Genomic DNA, 22,996 nt, shown 5'->3' on the forward strand with positions numbered 1-22,996 from the left:
ATATTTAACTGATAAAGGATCCCTTTATTTTTTTCATTTATTCCTATGTCTCCAAAAGTTCCAGGTGGTTTGTAAACACAAAATATATTAGAATGCAATAAAACCTCATGAAACATCCATTATCAGATTTGAGTCAACAGAATGAAATCTCAAACAAAACAAGTCAGTTTTGCTACTTTAATTTAAAATGTTGTCTGAACTTGTGAGGTGGCGCAGTGGTTAAATGCAGCACTGCAGGCTACTGCTAGATCAGCAGTTCAGCGGTTCAAATCTCACCGGCTCAGGGTTGACTCAGCCTTCCATCCTTCCGAGGTGGGTAAAATGAGGACCCAGATTGTTGGGGGCAATATGCTGACTCTCTGTAAACCGCTTAGAGAGGGCTGAAAGCCCTATGAAGCGGTATATAAGTCTACTGCTATTGCTATTGCTATTTTAGCTACCTTACAGAAGGCTGAAACCAAAGAGGCCAGATACATTGGGGAGAGGGGCGGGAGGGGGGCAGGAGAAGGAGTCCAACCTGTAGATAGAACTTTATCAAGAGTGATTTGTTAATCGGTATAACTCAGTGACGTGCGGTGAGGATTACGTTTGGTAAGGCAAGAGCCCGGCAGCGGCAAGAACGTCCCCGCCGCTGCCGCGCTCCCCCACCTCGCCCCCCACCTCCTCCTCTTTTCTTTAACTTCTGCCAACCTCCCTGCTTCCCCGCGTCTACATTTGCATATGAATCGCGCCCACACGAAGCGATCCCGCTGCTGACAAAGCCATAAAGAAGCCAGAAAACAGCCGCCTCCATTCAGGGCTCAGCCAGTTGCAGGAAACCCCCGCCTCACACCCTCTCCCCATGAAACTTGCTTGGGGCGCCCTCGGTGCCAACCAAGAGCCAACCCAATTAATTCCCCTTCGCCTCCATAGCCCATTAAAGCCTCGGTTGGTCTGGCATTTCCCCCTGGCACATCGCTCTCCACTTGGCAATGCCACCCTTTATTTAATCATGCCGTGGCTGGCAAGGGCCCGATTCTTCGTTAGCGGCCGTTCATGAAATGGCTTGGGGGAAGGGAACACCCGCAGTGGACGGGGATGGAGGAGGTGGGGGGTCGAGGCGGGGGAGCGTGGCAGTGGTGGGGACGTCCCCGCCTCTGTGTCCGCCAGGCGTCTCGCGTTTATGCCCACCATAAACGTGAGACGCCTGGCGGACACAGCAGCAGGGGTGCTGCTTCTGGCCGCTGCCACGCTCTGCCATCTTGCCCCCCACCTCCTCCATCACCCCTCTGTGTCCGCCAGGCATCTCGCATGTATGGCGGATATAAACGCGAGATGCCTGTCGGACACAGCGGCGGGGACAGAGGAGGCAGGGGGGGCGAGGTGGCAGCTGGCGAAGAAAGGGGAGAGTGGAGCAGGATGGGGCTCCCGGTGTGGGGGAGAGGGCTGCCCCTCTCTTCTCAAACAACGCTGCCCTCCCTGCCTCTGCCCCTTCTCTCTCTTCTCAAACAAACTCTCTCTCAAATTGAGAGCTTGTTTGAGTGAAGAAACACATACACACACACACACAAATTACTCACAATAAAACATTACTTACAAATTACAATAACTTTGAATTCCTCCCCCCTGCCGCCTCCCTCTCACCCACATACTTTCCAGCTGCGTCAAAAATGCAAGATTGGGTCTAGCCAGGGCCAGGCAGGTTAGGATAGTTGCTGCTAGAGTCACCACATGGATGACTCTGCTTAAATGTTTTTTAAAAGCCTCTAAGCCCTCTGCAGGAGGAGGCGAGAGAATCACGTGCCTCATTTGCATAAGAAATTTTTTGCTTTTTAACCCTTGCTTAACTCTTAAAAGGCGAAAAATTCCTTATGCAAAGGAGGCCCATAGTTCTCTAGCCTCTCCCTACAGTTAACACTAAGCAGACTCAAAGTCACTGTGACTTGGAATCTGGCAGCAACTACCTTGGTCTTTTTAATTATTTTAAAAAATTCTTTCCTTTTCTTCCTGAGACTGGTGAGGCCCCGCCTCCCCTGCCTCCAGTGACTGCACGTCCCTGGTAGAACTATACTACAAGAGAGGACCTTTTGCATTTATTCTACTCAAGGGAAACAGCATAAATCCTTAACAAGACCTACAGGGTTCAAAGATAATGAAGGACTAGCTTCTGTTTCTTCCTAACCAAAAAAACCCCAAACACTCTAGTCTAGCACTCAGTAAGAAGGAAAAGGCTGTGAGGTGTTCATAAGAGGAAACTTTCTATTTTTCCCAATCCAAAGGTTCTCCTCAAGCATTAAAGCAACCGTATCCCTCGAAGGCTCATTTAGCTGGTCTGCAGGATTGGCGTCTGCTGGAATGTTTAACAAAGTGGTTGTCCATCAGTGGTGGATTACGACCGGTACGCCCCAGTACGGGTGTACCGGTGCCTGCCGGGAGCACCGAGTACCATTCCGGTACAGTGCTCTGGAGGGCCCACCCGCCAGCCTGCCTTCCATACCTGTATTTGAGCTCTTTGGGGCTTCCGCGCATGGAGCATATGGCACCTATGTGACACTCTGCCGAGCAGCTGGAGCGTTGTGGAGCATCGCAGATGTTAAGTACGCATGTGCGCGCTTTACGTTCATGTGGTGGATGCCGCACCACGTTGCACCGTTCTGGTTGCAACGGGATCTGGAATCCACCACTATTGTCCATGTACACGCACACCTGAGGACAATTCAGCACAAGTGAGCTTAAAGGATGCACTGTTTTAACACTTCACACAGGGGTGCATCATCAGGCTTAACATGTTTTGTGAAGCACCCCTGCTGAATGCTTTGAAGAACAGCCCCAATATAAATCTGTGTATTGTATTCAGCCTCCTGACAGAACAAAGATTCATTCAAAGTGTGCTAAAAATATCCGATCCAGGCTAGATGTGTGTTCCCCACAGATGCCCATTCAGGAAACACAAAGAGTCTCAAGAGCAAATCTTCAGAGGAAACACAGGATAAAGAAGGTGGAAATAGTCATCTTCTCCTTTCCATGTGAGGGATGCTTTTCTTAACAGTAGGAAATCCTGATCCAAACAAGAATTTGGCTAATGTATGTTATACATGTATGTATGTTTGTATATGTAAGAACACAGGTAATGTATGTATGTTTGTATGTATGTATGTAAGATTTATTTATTTGTTTACTTTCAATTTGTCACCCATCTCGTCGCAAGTTAGCTACACACAGCTTTGTGTACAAGTAGTCCTTGACAATTGAGCCCAAAATTTATGATGTTAAGTAAAATAGATGTTAAGTGAATTTTGCCCCATTTTATGACCTTTCTTGCCATAGTTGTTAAGTTAGTAACATGGTTGTTAAGTGAATCTGGCTTCCCCATTAATTTTGCTTCTGACACTTGGCAAAAGGTGATCACATGACCCCAGGACACTGCAATCATCATAAATATGAGTCAGTTGCCAAGTGTTAGAATTTTGAACACAAGATTAAGGGGATGCTGCAATGGTCATATGTGTGAAAAAAAGGTCATAAGTCACATTTTTCAGTGCTGTTGTAACTTCAAAAGTTCACTAAATGAACTATTGTAAGTCGAGGACTACTTCTATAAAGTTCCAATGACTTCATCAATACATGGAGACATCCATAAAAACCAGACAAAAAGAATGTTGTTGCTTGCCTTTTGAAACATTTGGCAAAACACTTTTCCAAAGAGTTTATCCTGGCTTAATGAAAGCTAGACAATTAGAATGATGCTCTTGTCTGCCATAAATCATGTTAGAAAGGAGAATAAAATGTCTAATAATATTAAGGATTACATTAAAAAAAACCTGACAAATGCACCTATACTAACATTGAGTGCTTTATAGTATAAAAGCAGGTATTCAGTTAATATTAAACTTGATAAACAAATACTTCTTTCCAAAATGACTTTCTAGATTATTAAAATTCTATGTCTGTAAAAGCTCTGAAGTCTTAAAAGTCATTTAAATACTAGACAGCTTTTACACAAAATTTATTGAAGCATTAAAACTACAAAGTTTTTTTCTTCAGGAGAATCCATCAGAATTAATCATTTTTGCCTTAAACTGCCTGATAGCTGTATTAAAGCTCTTGAGCTCTAAAATGTAGCTATAATATGTTTTAACCTAGCAGACTAAACAGACTAAAATTGGAGTTGTTTGTTCCTCCTTGGATAAGGATGGGCAAGAAGCTTAAATATGGCAGTAGGTAATAGGTTAATACAGATCATAATATATTATCCAAGTAGATAGACTGCAGGGTAAAATATTGATAGAAGAGAGGGAGGAACTGATTTGAAAAAAAAATTTAAGGAACAGCTATTATGAAATAGATTTGATTATTATTAAACTTACATTTTATATATTTTATATCTATATATATATAAAACCTCCAAAGCCATCAGTGAAAGATAAAGGGAAGCTACTGCTCCTTCAAGGTTCATGTAAAACCAGAAGCAATACACCCTCTTCATTTCAATATTAACAATGAGGACTTCCAGGGAAGAAATGGCAAACTGAAGATGGTTCCACTGAGAACAGAGACAACAGCTATGGCAGAAGGAAGAGCTGGCAAATGGACAGACACTTCAGGATTCCTCTCTAGACATGAAGAGGACTTCGAATTGCCCACAAGTGTTTCCAACAATTGCTCTTCATGAGGATACTTTAAGAAAGTGGTTTCTGGCAGATTTAGAACTTCAGGAGATGAAAAAATAGCTACTTTTACTTACACTGTGGTGGCACATCTAAGGACACAGAGTTTGCATACTTTCTTTCTTAATCACTTTTCACTTAATCACTCCTGCCTTGGCAAGCAGAGGGTTGGACTAGAAGACCTCCAAGGTCCCTTCCTGCCCTATGATTCTAGGATTTTTGAAATTGCTTGTCCATTGTTTTTCAGATATTAGGAACTTCAGAATGTCAAGATTTACTAGCCTGAGTTTCCTTTAAACCTTTGTGAAAAGTACAAATTTAAGCACTTTAAAAAAAAATTTTTTTTTTTGAGATAGTGATTAGGACATTCATTTTGGAAAGTTACAAACTGTCCAGATGGATTTGAAATAAGTTATAAAAAGTTTTCCTGTGGGAAAACACTGTAGTTTAGAATCACACACACACAGACACACTTTGCTTGTGGGAAGCCATGTGATCATGGCCCACTGCAATATAATAATCACAAACTGGATGCCAAACACCTGGATTGCAATCACAATTACAACAGCCGGAACTCTGAAAATCCATTGTACTCTCCTTCCTCAATGCCATCATAATTTTGTACAATCATTATGACTGAAGTATCATAACTCAAGGACTATCTGTACACTAAATCCTTAAGGCACTTTTGCTTGTCCAAATATACTGCAAGACTAGGTGTTCCAAAAAGCAATTCTAAGGATATGGGAAAGGGAGGAGAGACACTGCTTGCATAAATAATGGGGCTGATTTACTTATGTTTCAACACTGATTATGTTCTTTCTTTTCTCTCTTACTGATTTAAAACTGAGGGGAAAATCTGATGCCAATTTGAGAAGAGCATGGATGGGGAAAGGTCTGTTGTCACATAGCTGAAGAAAAGTGAATTCTGACTACACTCCCATCTCGCATTATGCACAGTAGATGTGCACCAGAGATATCTATAAGCCTAAATAAGCTTCAGTACCATTTCTGTTCATCTTTGCTTTACTAAAGAAACCATATTGAACAGGAACCTTTGTTTTGTCTCAATACAATTTTTTAAAAGTACAGGGGATCCCACAGAACTCTGAAACTCAAGAGGATGGAAAAAGCTAAGGGGAGATGGGGGGGGGCATTGAAAAGCACATACCATCGTATTTCGTGATAAGGTTAAACAAATAATATTTCCTAATTTCAAGCCTCCTAGTTCACAAATCTAAATAGGGATGCACTTGATTTACACATCAGAACTTATAAAGAATTTGATTAAGGTTGCCAACATGGTAAAACATGGTAACATTTACTTAAGTCCCAAATGCTTGTAAAGTGAGAAAACTGAGATAACAGTATATTTATCCTCCACTCATCTCATAGTGAGTTTTTACGATAAAATGGCATTTCTTATGCTTTCTGGTACAAGTGATCCTTGGATTACAACAGCAATTGGAACCAGGATTGCCATCATTAAGCAATGTGGTTGTAAAGCACGACATCACATGGCCATGTTGCTTAGCAACAGCAATCTCAGTTCTCCCAGTAGCTGTTGAAATCCCAGAATGGTGCAGGTTCTAAAGCAGGAAGAGGTGAGAGTCCCAGATAAGGAGTTTGGGAGGATGGAGGGTATGTTGTGTGTGTGTGGGGGGGGGGGGGGGGAGACAGGAGGTGCAAGCAGGCTGGCAAGAGCAGCAGACAGGCTCTGGGAAGCGTATGGTGGCTTTACATGGGCATTTTTTTAAAATTTGGAAAGCTAATGAACTCATGTCTTTGTGTAGACAGGACAACATCTTAAAGCCATTCAATTGACCAGGAAAATTGCTCAATTTTTCTTTTTTTTTTGGTATCTGTGGTAGGGTAGGATTTTAAAGGTGGGGCTATGGATGGCTTATATTTCTGAAGTTAAGAATAATGGGAATGAACTTCATTAGTCATAGTGAACATCCTCAATGCGGGAAGATTTGAATTCTGATTTTCAGGCTTATGCCACTGTTCCAATTACTAGAGCATGAAGTCAGCCATTCTTGTTAAAACAAGATAGCTACCAGGGCAGGTGGGAGGAGAGGGAAATTAAGAGCCATATGTCCTGAATGTTCTTAATATTTCATGGGGGGGGGGGGGAAGCACAAGGATTGATTTGTAAGATCTACTTCATATAACTGAGAAAGTTATAGCATAGCACCACAGAATTGGAACTGATAAGGACTAATGTATCAGAGATGTTTGAATTTAACGTGGCAAGCAAATCCTCCAGAATTAAATACCTAACTGTCCCCATCTGCCAGCTTCCCAGACTGCTCTGGAGGAAGCAGACAGAGGTGGCAGAGAAGACAAAGGGACGTTCCCATTCTGTTATTCGTTTTAAAAAAAGCTCACACATAATTACGGGGAAGTGTAAGCAGAAAAAGAAAATGGAAAGTGAATCTAAATAGCATGTGTTTCATGATAGGGATAACTTATTATGTTCAAGATAATTTTATAACCCTCAGACTATTATCAACTGAAGAAATTTCTTCTGAAGATGTGCCAACTATATATGGAAGAAATATGCCCATTTTTCTTACCTAAAGAAAACAGATCAACCATATCACAAAGAGATGAATTTCTAGAGTTTATAAATTCCAATAAAATGCTAACAATAAATAGTGTGGAGAATTTGCAGGACTGAAAGACATGGAGCAAAAGAGAAATCGAAGGGTTAGGTGCCCTCAAGTCGACACTGACTTTTAGTGATCTCATGGACCTTTTGCCAGGACAATCTGGCTCCAGTCTGACCATTCTGAGCCTTCAACATATCAGTTTGAGGTTGGAAACTCGTTCTTAGTTTGGAGATTTTTTTAGCACCTTGTTTTTCCATTCTTATTTCCACCTTTACAGATTGGTACAGATATAACAAAAGAACAATTACCCATCCATATGAGACATTCTATATGGTTTCATAGTTAAAAACAACAACCCACTCAACCAGCTAGCACTAGGTGGCAAACAGGAAACTGCATTTTATTCAAACTGCAGCTTCTTGGTCCCATGTAAATGAACTATAATAATCTGAGATATAGCAAGGTCACAGGTCATTGTCTTTTGAAACTCCTGGTCTATGAAAGGGCACAACTGGTGGGTCAGCCTAAAGTGGCCAAAGACTTTCTGGCTATGATTTCCACCTCTTGCTTTAGTAGAAGCCAAGAGCACCATAAAACTGTACACCTGTCCTTTCAGGAAATGTAACCCCATCCAGAGCAACAGATGGAACAAAAGGAATTCCTTATGGCTTATATCCAATGAGCCCGTTTTATCTTATCCATGTAAAACCACATTTCTACCACATTTCCTGCTCACTCTAGCATAGAGATATAAAATTGGTTACTATCAGTATATTGATGATATCTATTCCCAAATAAATGTATGACCTACCTGGCAGAGTCATGAAGATATTAAATAATATGGGGGGAAAGTGCTGAACCTTAGGGAACTGTGAGCTCTCTCTACAGGAACCCTGCGCTACAGTCCCCAGGAGATCTTTCCTAGTCCAACAATAGTTGGAAATGCCCACTAGGAAGGAGTTGAAAAACTCCAAAACAGTGCCCCAGACCTGGAGGTTGACATTACAGGTCACCCAAAATGATACCGTGATCAATGGTACCAAATGCGACTGAAACATCTAACAGGACAAAAAAGCGTTTTCTCCCACTTGCCAAACATATTTGGTCACAGGGCCATCCAGAACTAATTGTTCTTTGTAGGGAACAGTTTGTGCTAATGCTTGCTAGCTTGTCTCTGCTCTTCTTTGCTTATATGGCCTCATCTTGTATTTGTTATTAATTGTGAAACTATCCAGAGTCATTCTGAATTTGGGTGGCCTAGAAATTCAATAAATGGATGAATGACTTTCCTTAGATCAGTTTCATGTTATTTATTTTAATAAGAAATATGCAAACCTATAATAGCTTTCAAAATAATTTTGTTGGGGAGTTGGGTTAGAAGGAAATTCTATAAAGTCTAGAATTCCTAAAAATTCTAGAAACTACTGTACTCTATGTGGCATATGTTGAGGAAGCAAAATTTTAACACTGAAGGTGGATAACTGAAATTCTCCAAGGCAGAATAATGCTTTGGAACCTCATTCTAATTAATTATTGATAACCACATTGCTAGTGCAAATGGAAGTATGCCAATAATTTTTGCTTGCTTGATCATCACTTAAATCAATTATGATTAAAATAACAGTAGTGATGTTTTTTATAAGTCTTCTTCAAACCTTCAAGTGACTTCATGCAGAGGTCCCTGTAGCTTTCTTGGCAACAAGTTGTCTTCTTTTTCTGCCTTCCCATGGGACTTTGTAATAGACTCGTTTCCAGATTCCAACAAGGTTCAATTCTGCTATGCTTTCCAAGAACAGTCAAATTGTCTAAGTACTTCACTGAGCTATTACAAAGTTCTTCCAATGGATCTGGGATAGGCAGATGTTGATGTTTGATGGTGTTAAAGGTATCACTGTAGGATCTAATCTGTTCTGGGTACAGATATTGTCCAGAGTTGAAAAACTTTCATTTTTTGCCATGTTAAATTCTGGAAACACTGTTCTAAGTTCACCCTTATTTGAATATATTTTAACTAAAGAAATTGTTAATGGGTATTTTATATAACTTTCTAGAGGCTACTTTTAGTTTGAATGGTGATGTTTCAGCAAAATATACAGTGTTTTTTTTTATTATTTTGAATTCTAGCAACTGTGATTCAAATTATGCATTATATTTCCAGATTAAAAGGAAAGCAAGAATAAGAAAGATCAAAAGGCCATCTCTTGAATGTTTACTACTCTGTAAGTATTAACTAGAATAAATAATAGCAAAATAGCAAATAATGCATTACTTTGTTGTACATAGGTCAGCCTTTCATTAGCATTGATTACTTCAAACTGAAATTTACCATGCCATTTTTATTTCTATTGTTGTTCATTCTAGTTCCATTTTATAGGTGATCCTCATTTAATGATCACAATTGGAACCAGCAACTCTGTTGTTAAGCTAAATGGTCACTAAGTGGTAAATCATGTGACTATACTGTGCTTTACTTTTCCCTCTTCCATCACCCATTCCAAAATGCTGGCCCAGAACTGGGATAATTGACAAGAAGGAATTGTTTGTATTTGCATTCATTGGCAAGGAAAAAATTACAAGAGAGTAAGCAGCAACCTAATGGGAATTATACCAGTTGTTTACATAGCGCACATGTGGTTTGCAGCCCTAAGTGCCTTTGAGCTGTTGATGCTGCCACATTCGTTTCAATGTGTACTCCCCATTGTGTGCCTGCTTAGTCTCTTATAATACCTTCCTCTACAATCTTTATCAGCTCTGAAAAGGAGGAAAAAATGAAAAATAACAGGTCAGCAGAAGACAACACAAATTGACTATAATGGTAATCACATAACTGAAGGAATCTGTCAAGTTCTTAAATGCAGCCCTTTGTCATAAAGTTATTTTCTCAGCATTGTTGTATGGTTGCTCAACAAGGGAGTCACTAAGCAAGATCTACTTGTACATTGCCACTATCTCACTTGATAAAATAAGGGATAATGAAATACCTATGATTATCTGAATAGAAATATGACAATTACTGGCTATATTAAAACAGGTATGTTTACATATGATGAAGCAAAAATAATGATAATTTGACTAGTTGTAACTCATATTTGAAAAATTGTCAAACCGATTTTTCATTTCTACAGAAATTCTTTTTTAACCCAACGTATTTGGAAATACCATACTAATGCAATTTAAGGTTAACTATATGGCTAATATGTAAGGATACTGTTTTTATAGATGCACACAAATTCCAACACAAAGAGAAATGTATATTTATAACAGTTTTAAAAGAAAGCTGGAAAGAATGTATTTGTCACATTTTGCATTCCATATTAAGCCATAATGCTAGCCAAGACCATCTTAAAATAACTGAACTTACAAGTAATTCAAATGGGTTTTAATATATGGAGCTAGAATACTGTAGAGATAAAGTAGGCATAGTTTATGAATATATAAATTTCACATTTTGGAAGTGAAGATAGGTATACCTTTCCCTCATATTTTGAAAGGCAGTAGAGACATTTTCACAATAATTTATATTCAAGGGTGGTAGTAGTGGTGGTGTCTTTAAACATAATGGAAGAAAACTATGTCCAACAAACCTTAATTTAGGGAGCTAAATTCCACAGAAGGAGGTGAAGAAACCAGTGTTTATGCTTATAAATTAAGATGACAACATACAATGATTTAAGTATTAGAGGCAAAAACAAATGCCATAAATCGGATCCAGCTGACAGAGGAACACGGGTTTATAACATTTCATTCTAATATTGCAAATTAAACTTCATTTTGCCCCTTTTATGTTAAGACATTTGATACAATTATCAGAACTTTTATATCAAGTTTATATATGTAAAGAATATATTTATCTAAAATTCTGTATAATCTGTTGTTCATTTTCCAATTTGTACATTCGTTTTTGAAAAACAGATTTTTAAAAATCAAACTTCCAGACTAGTCTTATATCTTATATAGAAACTCCAGAGTGCAGCAGTCATTATATGATATACAGAAAAAACTCAAAGAGTTTTTTTAAGGAAATAATCCTCTAAACATAAAGTTGGAAATGAAAATCTAAAAATATACATTCAAGAATTTACTGAAGAATATAAATAAATACTAACTAACCTATAACAAGCAACAAGAGGTTAAAAACATGATAAAAAAATCTAAAATGGAAAGCCTCAGATGGGCTGAAGGCCCAATACTACAAAAAATTTTAAGAGGAAGAATTGGCAAAACCATTACTGAGGACAATGAATAAGATTCAAACAACCCCCGCCCCCAAAAGATATAAAAAATACTGTATACATAAAGAAGTCGTCCAATTTTATGACCTTTCTTACTACAGATATTAAGTGAATCACTGTGTTTTTTAAGTTAGTAACATAGTTGTAAACTAAATCTGGCTTCCCCATTGACTTTGTCAGAAGGTTGCAAAAGATGGTCACATGACCCCAAAACACTGAGCCATCATTAAAATAAACCAGTTGCCCAGTGCCTGAATTTTGATCATGTTACTATGGGGATGCTAGAACAGTCGCAAGTGTGAAAAATGATAAGACACTCTTTTCAGTGCCATTCTAACTTCGAATGGTCACTAAATGAATGGTTGTAAGTTGAGGACTACCTGTATAACCCAAAATGAAATATGATTGAAATTGGTAGATTTATTATCAACACACTAGAATGGATTAATATCAAAAAAGAGTTCCTAAGAGTTCTGGCCATTCCAGCATTCCTGTGGTCACATAATCGTGATCCGGGCACCTGATGCAATTATGCTTTGCAATGACATCACAGTAACAATTGCAGTCATGTGATCACAATTTCCAACATTCTCTGACCATTTCCCCTAGTAAAGTCAATGAGGAAGCCAGAATGGTTAAATTAGGTCCTCAATGACTTGCACAATTCTCACTTAATAACAGCCACTGCTGTCACTAAGTGGCATGGTTATGCAACATCATGCACTATGATGTGCCACTTAGCAATGGCAATTCCAGTCCCAATTGCCATTGTAAAGCAAGGACCACCTGCATCTTCAAACAAAGGAAAAATAAAACCCTTCCCCAAAAAAGGAAAAGGAACTTTGAGAAATATGACAGAGTTTGAAATACTTAAACAAAGTCAAGATAATGTGTTACGATGTTGTTTTTAATAAATGGCTATTGAAATATTAGATGGAGATGAAACAAATTGAACACTGTAATGTAAAAACATGGAATAAAAACTTGAGAAAAAATAACCACAGTGGATTGAAGGGAAGATTTTACTGCAAGCTGAAATTTAAGGGGAAAATGGTACAAAATATCTGTAGATGGTATTTAACTGTCAATGATTGCCAAAATCGACAAAGAATACAAAACAAATGTTGGAAATATCACAACAATGAAGAAACCATTTACTCCCCCAAAACCTAAAAAACAAAATGTTAGAAATATATCAAAACATTCAAAGTATTTTAAAAAGAAGTACATCAAAACATTCAAAACATTTAAAAAATAACACTTGAATCGAAGTCACAAGTATTTTATCAGGTTGTTTTCACATAACATAAATAAATTATTAACGTATATGTTGATAGCAGCAAGAACAGATCTTGCATAATATTGGAAAAGGGAGGTTTGCCAACAATATCAGATTGGAAGACCAGAACTGGAGAATATGCTGCAATGTTTAACCAAACGCAGGGAGGAATGTCTCCTTTATATGCAATGCATTACACAGCAAAACAAGATTTGGAATATGACTTCTAGGACCTAAGCAGAAGCCAACAACTGTGATTAATGTTAAACTGAAAGCAAAAATATTTAAATTGTAGTTAGCAGTTGGGGGAAACAAATGGAAAATCAGGGAGGATGTATTACTAGAAGGTTTTCTCACTACATTTTTTTTTGAAAAGTCTATATTTAGAAATTATTATTTGTTCCATTTTTTGTCTTTCTTTTGGCTTCTATTAATTTAACAATTTTAAAAAATACAATCATTAAGGAAAATGTTTGTATGGCTGCCAATCTTAAAATCAATTCTGGATGGCTTACAGCCAATAAATCAATATATACATATAACAAACAATGATAAAACTTTTTTTAAAAATGGGGCCACAACTACACTTCTTTCATGCAACCTATATTCTCATCGCACCCTGGCCTTACCCAATCCCAGAACTTGGAAACTGAGTCAGGTCCTGAGGATAAAAGGATAGGGACAGCTCTCAGGAGAGAGGGTGTGTTCTATACATAGGACAGGGGCTGCAGGGTAAAAGGCACACTTCTGAGGACTCACAAGATGGCAATATTTAAAGGAAGGGACTTGGAGCCTGGGTGGGGCAGTTAGGTATCCCCAGGGAGAGGCAGTCCTACAAATGACCTGGTTCCATTCCACGTAGGGCTTTAAGAGTTATAACCAATACCTTGAATTGTACCCAGAAGAAAACTGGGAATCAGTGCAATTCACACAATAGGTGTGTAGTATGAGCAAACCCTGGGGCACACTGCTGAATTCTGGACCAGTTGTAACTTCTGGATGGCTTTCCAAGGGCAGTAATGTAAAGTGCATTGCAGTAATCCAAATAGTACTCCTGAGCAAGGCCTCCTGGAAAAGGTACAGTTGGCATACCATATAGATATTTGTAAATGCTCCTCCCTACAGCTGCCATTGCTCATCTAACTACAACTCCAAAATCCCCTTCCTCACCCCAATTGTGAACCAGCTCTGTCTGGGGCATTGCAATCCTGGCCAGTCAAAGATGGCATATCTTTATACCTGGGGCCAGACCCTCACAGCCTCCAAGGATGGAAATGTGTAGCTGGGCATCATCAGCATACTGATTACACCATAGCACAAGCCAGCTAGGAGGTTTCTTTGTTTTCCAGAGACTGGATACACCACAGTGTAGTAGATACCTGTACACAATGCTTTATTGTGGCACATAACAAGGCTGTTGTTCTGGGTTGACTTTACCCTCCTAGGTCTTGCAAGTTGATGTAACCATATAACCATGTCTTTTATACTGAGTACTTCAAACAATCAAAAGTCTCAAAGATTGTAAAGTGGCAGATAATTTTTGCCTCCCTCCAAAAATTATTGCACTGGCTGGGATGAGGTACTGCTTCAAATTCTGCTCTTAAGCAATCTTATTTTTCAGCAGTTGAGCTGCCAAGACAAGCTTAAGGCTGAAATCTCACTAGGATATGCTGCTTACAGTATCCCTGTGGTCCTGGCAGCTGACTGCCCCATAAACCCTACCTTAGCATTTATTTTTGTAAGCTAAAGGACCTGAGTGGAGTGAGGTTGCCTCTGGACCCTGGGATGTCCCTAAAAACAGCAGGCTGTGGCCCAATTATCCTGGCAGCTGGAATGCCAGCATGGATGTTTGTGAGTAAACTATTAGTGAGGGAATAAATGAATGATCCCATCTCTCCTCAAGTTTCTGTAGCTGCGAAGCCCTTTGAGGGGAGGGGGGAATATGAGCTGAATTAAGCCTTGGGGAAATGGGCAACAATCCCAGCTTCACGTGAGCTCAAATGACCTTTCTTGTAAATGTGAAGAGAAAATAAGAGTTCTGCTATGGGGCCTAGGCTTGAACACTCCCCTCGCCAACACCAAGCAAAACAGCCATGGAGAAAGGAAGAGAATTGACACAAAACAGTGCCTTCCACTCTCACTCTCCAAAATCATCTCAACACACCATTGTCAATGGTATTGAGAACTGCTGAGAGATAAACAAGGGCTAGGATGTTTAACTATCCTCTACTACAGTGGTCCCCAACCTTTTTATCGCCGCGGACCAGTCAGCCTTTGATAATTTTACCGTGGCCCGCTGAGCGCGCGCAGGGGTGGGGAGGCGTTGTTCGCGACGACACATTAATTGTTTATATATCACGTGCATACCAGCGCGGGGCTCTCTTCCCTGGAGCCTTTGCACACGGCCCAGGAGCTTTTGCGCACGGCCCAGGAGCCTTTGCGCTGCAGCGATCATGTCCCCCGGCCGCTGCAGCGATCATGGCCCCCGGCCGCTGCAGCGATCATGGCCCCCGGCCGCTGTGCGGCCCGGTGCCAGGTACTCCACGGCCCGGCACCGGTCCGCGGACCGGGGGTTGGGGACCACTGCTCTACTATGTAAGTACCATCTCAGTATGTATCCTGGTCTGAAACCAGACTGAAAAGGATTCAGATAATCCACTGCACCCAGGGCTCTTTTTATCTGAGCACCAACCACCTTTCCAACAGTCTTCTCTAAAAAGAGAAGGTCAAAGGTTGAATGAAAGTTGTCTAGAACTGTTGGGCCTCTTAAGAAGACAGGGAAGTATTAACTACTGCTACAAAGAGGCATTAACTACTGCTTGAATCCAAATGCCTCTTCCTAAGAGTCTTTAACTAACTAGGAGGGATATGGGTACAGAACACAAGTTACAGATTTCACAGTCACAAAGTCCCTGCCCACTTCCTCAGGACGAAGACCAACCAACTTGAACTCCCTTCAGATAACAGAGCTCAGGCATGACTTGGTTACTTAGATTTGCCAAGCCAACTATGAGCAAAGTTGAGGGACTTTGTCTAGCAGATGCTGAAAATATTCCTCTCATAAGGGCCCCCTAGACTTCACTTTTTATCTTCCCCAAATCTCTTGTAACACTAATCTCTCAGAGCTCCTCAATAAACAATGGAGTTCTACAAGATCCACACACATAGATAATCTGTATAGGTGCAATTCACTCCATCACTCTTCACATGCTCATTCTAAACCACAATAAAGATATCCACCAAATTACATAACAGAACTTCAGGAAAAACTCCAAGCTCCCACTGAAACTGCACCTGTATACCTGGCACCTGGGGAACTGCAGAGAACTCTAGGGTCCAAATGGAATGATCCATTCATGGCAAACAATTGATGTTACCACCTCTAAGGTCTAGATCATAACATTGCTACCCAAAACCAACCACCAGTTTCAATGTGTGACCCTTGTATGAGTCAATGTGAATAAATTGGACCAGATCCATGGTTGCCATGAACTCCCAGATAACCTCAGACCCCACATCCAGAGAAAACTGGTTGAACCGTAGCAGCACAAGCCTGGGTAACTCCATCACCAACCTGTACATAGAGATAACACACTAGCCATATCTGTATGCATATCATATTCTATCATATATTTAGAAAACCACTTGATTGTGAACAATTAAAATTTTATTTAACCATGTCAACTTTCAGGTACCCTTTTCTCATAAACCTTCCATCAACACCAACGTTCTGCAGCAGAGTTTCAAATTTTCTATTAATGTATAAGCTACTGAAATGTTTGAGACCAGACTGTCAGTCACACAGCTAATTTAATCCTTCTCAGCTCCAAGCCTATAACGTGTTTGGCCACTTCACTGGAGAGATGGCCAGGAAAACATGGCCACCCAGAAAAAACAAGCAAGTTGAACCCATTGTAAGATACTGAGACCTTACTCTGCAAAAACTTTAGGATCAACACATTCTCCCTTTCTATCCATATTCTTCAACTACCTCTCTTTTTTATTTTAAATGTAGTCCAATTTTAGCCTCTTTATGAAATTAATGTGTAATAGAAAGATATGGTTAGAATACCTAGGAAATGAGAGAAAGAATTGGCAAATCCAGGGAAAGGAAGCAGTAAGGTTTAATTTTCAAATTTATACTCACCTTTCTAGTTACATGACCCTGAGTTTCTTGCTTCTGTTGGTCATGGGGTTTTATTTGTTTGTTTGTTTGTTGGTGGTGCTGGTTTTGGTGCTTTATGGGGTTTTTAATGTGGGTATTATCATTATCGTCTGAATTAGTTTATATGTTACAATACATTATTTTTAACTAACGGTTATTTTGAATGTGGTAGAGTTGAAGCATGAGATATAAATAAAATATGTGAGCTGATCTAATATTGAAATATAACAGTTTATTAAGTAGACTATGGCAATAATTTTAAGCTACTTATCAATAATTTATATTACAGTATCAACACAGGAAATAATCCTATGATGAATTTAGGATGCAGAAGATAAAACAATATGGTCTATTGAATGATACTAGTATGCCACCTTAACAGTAAATAATAAAGTAGCTTTATGTACTTGCCAAAAAGAAAATGTAGTTTTAATTTAAGAGAGAAGAAAAAATTGATTTAATCTTAACTTAGAACCTTTCCATATTTGATATCTGCACCAGTTTAAGAAGGTTGTATCCCCTTCAAAATTGACCAAAGGAGTAATAGATCACATACAATTTGAAATGGAAAGGGAAAAAAAGAAAGAAAAACACAACAGTTATGCATCTATAAGAACTGTTTTAAATCGTTTAAGAACAACTTCAATCTTGACCACAAGGTATCATGCTGTCCAGTCTTTTCTCTATGGTCATAATGAGCTTTTGCAGAAACTGAGAGTGAACATATTCTATCAAGTCAATCTTTCCAGGAACATCTACCCATTTTGGCAAACTGAGTATAATTAATCCAACATTTTTTATCAATAGGTGAATGCCAAATGTTGGAAATGTAATTTTTAAATCATAACTTCCTTCAACTCAGTTATAACACAACTAAAATTGCAAACTTCATGGACTAAGGATTTGGCTACTTTCCCATTTGAAAGAATGCTTTCTTCATCCCACTTTCAATAATCTGAACTCAGCACTCTTTAATATATAGCATAGGTATATTATCAGCAAACTCAATCTTAATCCTTCTAGTAATTTTCATAATGCATCTAAATAAGGAACAGGTTTAACTTAGCCTAGTTAAAGCCTTGCCTTACTTTAGCTCCCAGTCTTTGTGGGTTACTTGAAACTGGACAAAAGTGCCTCGTAGGAAAATTACAGTGTTCTACCATTACTGTAGTTTTCAACAGGAACATATTTACAGGAAGAATGATACCTCGACATTCAGACAATTTACTACTCATCCCAACAGTTGAGATTTTTGTTTGTACAATGGTCAGACTAACTCATACAACAGTTGTTATAAACATAAGAGTAGGGATAGCAATTGATTATTCAGTTTTCAATAGTGGTCCCGAGAGAATTTTTGCTACTCCAGGAGCTGCTGTAATTCAAGACACAGTAATTGATCATTTTTGTACTCTCCTACTGGTTGACTGAAGGGAGAACTGATTGACTCATAGTATTCCCTATCTGCTGTCAACAGTCAGCATGAATGCAGACAATCACAGGGCCAACTTCAAAAAACTTCAGAGGGATTGGAGAGTAGTGATAGTACCATCTAGAAGGATTTAGTCTGTTACCAAACATGTGTTGCTACAAAGTGCTAAACAGTAGGGTTTTTTTCTCAAACCACAAAAGAAAACTCCTATCAGCAAAAAGCATATGCATTACCTTGGGGATCTATTCCTTTGCTTTCACTGATATAAAACAGTCCCTAATCTTCCTTTCACAAATCTACAAAATGCAAATGTGAGCAGACTACATCTTCCTGGTAGGTACTTTTTTGATAAAATAAAACTATTTCATTCATTCACTTAATACAAAGATTACTTTCCAGCCATAAGATAAAAGCTGCCTTTTAAATATACATTCACATGTGCATTTTTCTTTCCAAAAAATGATAAAGCATTGGAAGATATATTAACTGACAAATCAAGAATTATCTTTTACACTTGCATAGCAATTATTTCAAAATAACACAGCGTTTTGAACTGGTAGTTCAAATAGTTGCTATGTAAGTTTAAAAGAAAAGAAAATACTTGAAACCACGTTAATCTAGACGTGGTGAATGTCTAAATATTTAACTGAATGCTTCTCAGTAATATGTTTAGGCTAGAGATGCTTATTAGAGTTTATCTTTCTGCTCTAACCCTTTGGACTGAACTTTTGAGATATGAAACTTATTAACCCATTAACAAATAATACAACATGATACAATTGTACAATAGTGCACAATAGTCATCCAACAAAATTTTCAACAAGCAGAAACCACTTTCCCTTTATACTAGAGTAGAAGGAAACACAATCTGACATACTTGAGGTGCTTGAAAACTATTAATTAAAAGGTAATTATTGCCATAGGAGACTCAAGACTTGCCTACCAAAGAAGATGAGACATGTAATTTGTAGTAAACAGAGTGATTCAGTAACTACAATGTGACTTCAGCAATAGCACCATACCAGAGATTCATTTCCTGTGTTAAGTATAAAAAAAAAGGTCGGAGCAGATTAATTTGAGCCATTACTGATTCCAAATAAGCTATGCTGAACTTCCACTGAAATAATTTAACTTGCATCCTGGTTAAGTGCATTTAGGACTAGAGGATAGTAATTGCAAAACCTATTATTGGAATATTTCAAACTGCTCTGCAATGTGGTTCCTGAAGATTACAGACCAAAAGGGTCTATACCATTTTAATAGCTATTTCCATTACTCCTGGAGTTATACAGCAAATATAATTATCAGTTTAAAGCTATGAAAAAAGATATGCGAGAAACTTTTAGGAATCCTATCAAGCAGAAATCTGGATTGTGAATGCTAATGTACAAGCAAACAAACTACATTCAAATTAAATACTGAAAATAAAATCCATAAATACTGGAACTGCTACCCAACACAATATCTTACATCCCAGGCCACATCTACCTATTGGTGGAGTGGCATCCTTACACAGGATAAATTTCTCTTTCTCTTTGCATTTCTCTACTTCTGCTGCAGAGGGTCAGAAAACTCTTTATAGAACGTCTGAGGGGATTGATTCACTTAGAACAGGCCTGTCAAACTGACCGCCCATGGGCCAGATGCGTCATGCGCAGGCCATGGCCACCTCAGCTCCACAAAGGCAAAAAAAACACATCATGATATGTCACGATACATCACATGATGCAAATGAGTTTAACACCCATGACTTAGAAGGAGAAAGTCTTATGGCATGAAACTACATTCACTTGATTGTTCACCTGTTTCATTCAAGCAACTTTAAAAAAAATCTTTTTATACTAATACTGCACATAAAGTGATAACAGCATCAGGAAAAACAAAATAATTTACATCAGTATAAATCATCATTTATAACTAGTACAGATTTGAAATAGAATGAATATAATAAACTACAACAGAAATCATTTGATAAGCCTTGGCAATATTATCCCCAGAAGAAAGAATATAGTCTACAACATCAGAAATGGGAGGGTTTTTTTAGGAATCCAAAAGAAGGCAGGAGTAACTCCTCTTTCTGTAGAAATCTAATCTACAGCATGTAGTAATAGTCTCTTCTTCAAGTGTTCTCTGCCAAGCTACAAATAATAGGGTTATGCATCATGCCACACCATAAGGTGGTTTAGTTTTGGCTAAGCAAATTACGGAAACGCATAATTTGCTTACCCATTAAGCCAACTCATTATGGCTTATGACAGTGCAATGTGTGAAGTCAGTTAGTTATTGTATATTCAACAAAACATGCTTGTGTATAACATAGGAATGTCTGCAGCAATCTTGAAGTCTCATTGCTGCCTAAGTAGAGCATTCAGGATTACCACAGTACTAGAGTTCCCACTTGATCCTCACCAGAGCTAATGAGAAGATATGACATGAGCAGTCATAGAAGATACCTGAGCTACAGGTGTCCTTAAAACCATAGCAAAGAAACAGCTAAAATAAACTTTTGCTCTTTAAACTCAAACGAAAGTTTAGTAGGTAAGTTTAGAAAATAGGAGTGCACTGCAGAAATTGATATGGATGATCTGGTGGTTGTAAAAGCCCTTCCTTCATGCCTCTTAACATTATTTGGCTCCAACTACTGTCCTATGCAACACGTTGCAGTTGGAGGTTAGAGCACGAGTTCTAGTATTGTATGAATCAGAGCCCACCAGCTCACACATTCATGATCATACTTCTGAGGCTATTTATCTCTGGATAAATATTATTGCTTAATTTATTAATTATTGCTTAACTCATTATTGAGGTTTTCCTTTTGTCCCACCATCTCGACTGAACATCATGCAGTATCAGGCTCCTCAGGCAGTATCAGAACTTGAAGACTAATAAATATAGAATAGCATGACAAACCCCTTCATAAAAAAACTATAACCATATCCTGCTGTTTTAAAAGCAAAGCTCCTGTTGCAATTAGGGGCTACTATATCCAATATAGTGATTCACAAAAACACACCTTTAACTTAAAGAATCTTATGCTAAAGTTATGTTTATTAGCTTCTAAAGTGCCAAGCATTTTATGCTTCTGGAACATGATCAGAACATTATATATCGTAACAAAACTCTGGAAGTGATCCATGAAGCAACTACAACTAAATTATTTTGATTATACCTTTCTAAAGTGTACTCAACTAAATAAGAATAGGGCCCACTAGAAGGGTCATTCTTTGCAGGACAGGAAAAGAAAAGTCTAGAAGGACAAGAAAAGCATTTTGCCCAACAAGCTACATTCTATAGTTTTTAGTAGTCCCTTAAAGCCAATGAGAAATAAAACACCCCTCTCTAGAATGCGTCATCTTGACTCATAAAGGAAGATTTCTTTTAAGAAAAAGGAAATGATATCAAGAAAAAAGCAGCACCAGAACACTGCAGGTTTTTGCCCCATCAATTGCTGGGAAATATAAGGAAGGTTGGCACAGCCAAGGCAAAAGAGTTGTGCCAAAGCTTGCTCCTTCATTCAATTCTTGGCTGGCCACTTCATTTCCCCTCCCCTCCCTTCCTCTTTCAAAGGAAGTGAAAACTCCTGGCCTCCCTGCAGATTCATGGGAAGGCGAGAAAAACCTGAATGAATGGAGAGGATCCCCCAATCCAGATGGCAATTTCCACCCAAAGCTACCCTCTGCTGGGTTGTTTTTTTTTTTTAAAAAAAAAAGGGGGGGGAGCAGGGAAAGCACGGGTGATGATGATGATGGTTCTGAGGAAGGCCAGGACGTGATTACTCTTGTTGTTCTTCGCACCACCACCACCATTATCCACAACCTCCACCAACTAATCTACGGCTAGCAAGAACAGACATCACATACCCGAATTTGGTGCTGGCGGGGAGTCTCGGCGGGTCTCATACCTACGGTGCGGAGGGAGGGAGGGAAAGGGGGGGGCGCGCCACTACGCCGTGGCCCCCAGTGATGGCGTGAGGAGGACGGAGGAGGGGAGAGGAGGAGGTGGAGGAAGAGGAGGAAGGGGTTGTGGCGGAAGCGTGGCGTCCGGGCAGAGCTGTTGGCGGCGGAGCCGCATTGCTCTCTCTCCCCCACCCTCCAAAGCCGTCGCCGCCGCCGCCACCTCCTCCTGCCGCTGCCCAGCCACCCCTCGGCGGGGAAGCCAAAGCAGGGAGCTGCGCTCGGCCTCCCCCTCCCCTTCGCTCTCTTTCTTTGCCAAAGCCTGCGGAGGGAGGGAGGGGGGGAAACCCCCTTGCAGAGGGCACCGTACAAGCCCAGGCAGCCGCTTGTTACTATTACTGGGACCCGCACCGCTTCCTTCACTTCCGGGAGAGAGACGCAAGCGTGCGTGCTCACGTCACGGCCCGAAACCGCGCGAGCAAATCAGCGTCGGAAGTCGACCCTGGCCGTTCGCTTGGGAGGGGCGATTCAAAATTGAGTCAATGCACGCTCGGCTCCCGGAGTTCCGAAGCCGTGGGAGGAGGGGGAGGGGGGAGGAAGGCGCGCGGAGGGGGTGGGGGGAGGAAGGGTTTGTAGAAACTGGGCGCGCGGAAGGGAAGCACTTCCTTTTCGTGCAGTGTGTATGTGTGTTGGGGGTGTGTGATTGTTTGGCAGAGCCGCGGAACCCCGAGTCA

General features: G+C 39.7%; 1 protein-coding gene across 1 annotated transcript in view; it reads right to left on the reverse strand.

Annotated features, from left to right (window-relative positions):
* The window catches only part of SPOPL (speckle type BTB/POZ protein like), a 40,110-nt gene extending 17,403 nt beyond the window's left edge, over window positions 1-22,707 (reverse strand). The window contains exon 1 of the mRNA XM_032215285.1: window positions 22,230-22,707. The gene's annotated coding sequence lies outside the window, so the exon portion shown is untranslated. The remainder of the gene's footprint in view (window positions 1-22,229) is intronic.
* Between the last annotated feature and the right edge of the window lie 289 nt (window positions 22,708-22,996).

This window comes from Thamnophis elegans, chromosome 1 (genome assembly GCF_009769535.1).
Source record: "Thamnophis elegans isolate rThaEle1 chromosome 1, rThaEle1.pri, whole genome shotgun sequence".
Classification (NCBI taxonomy): Eukaryota; Metazoa; Chordata; class Lepidosauria; order Squamata; family Colubridae; genus Thamnophis; species Thamnophis elegans.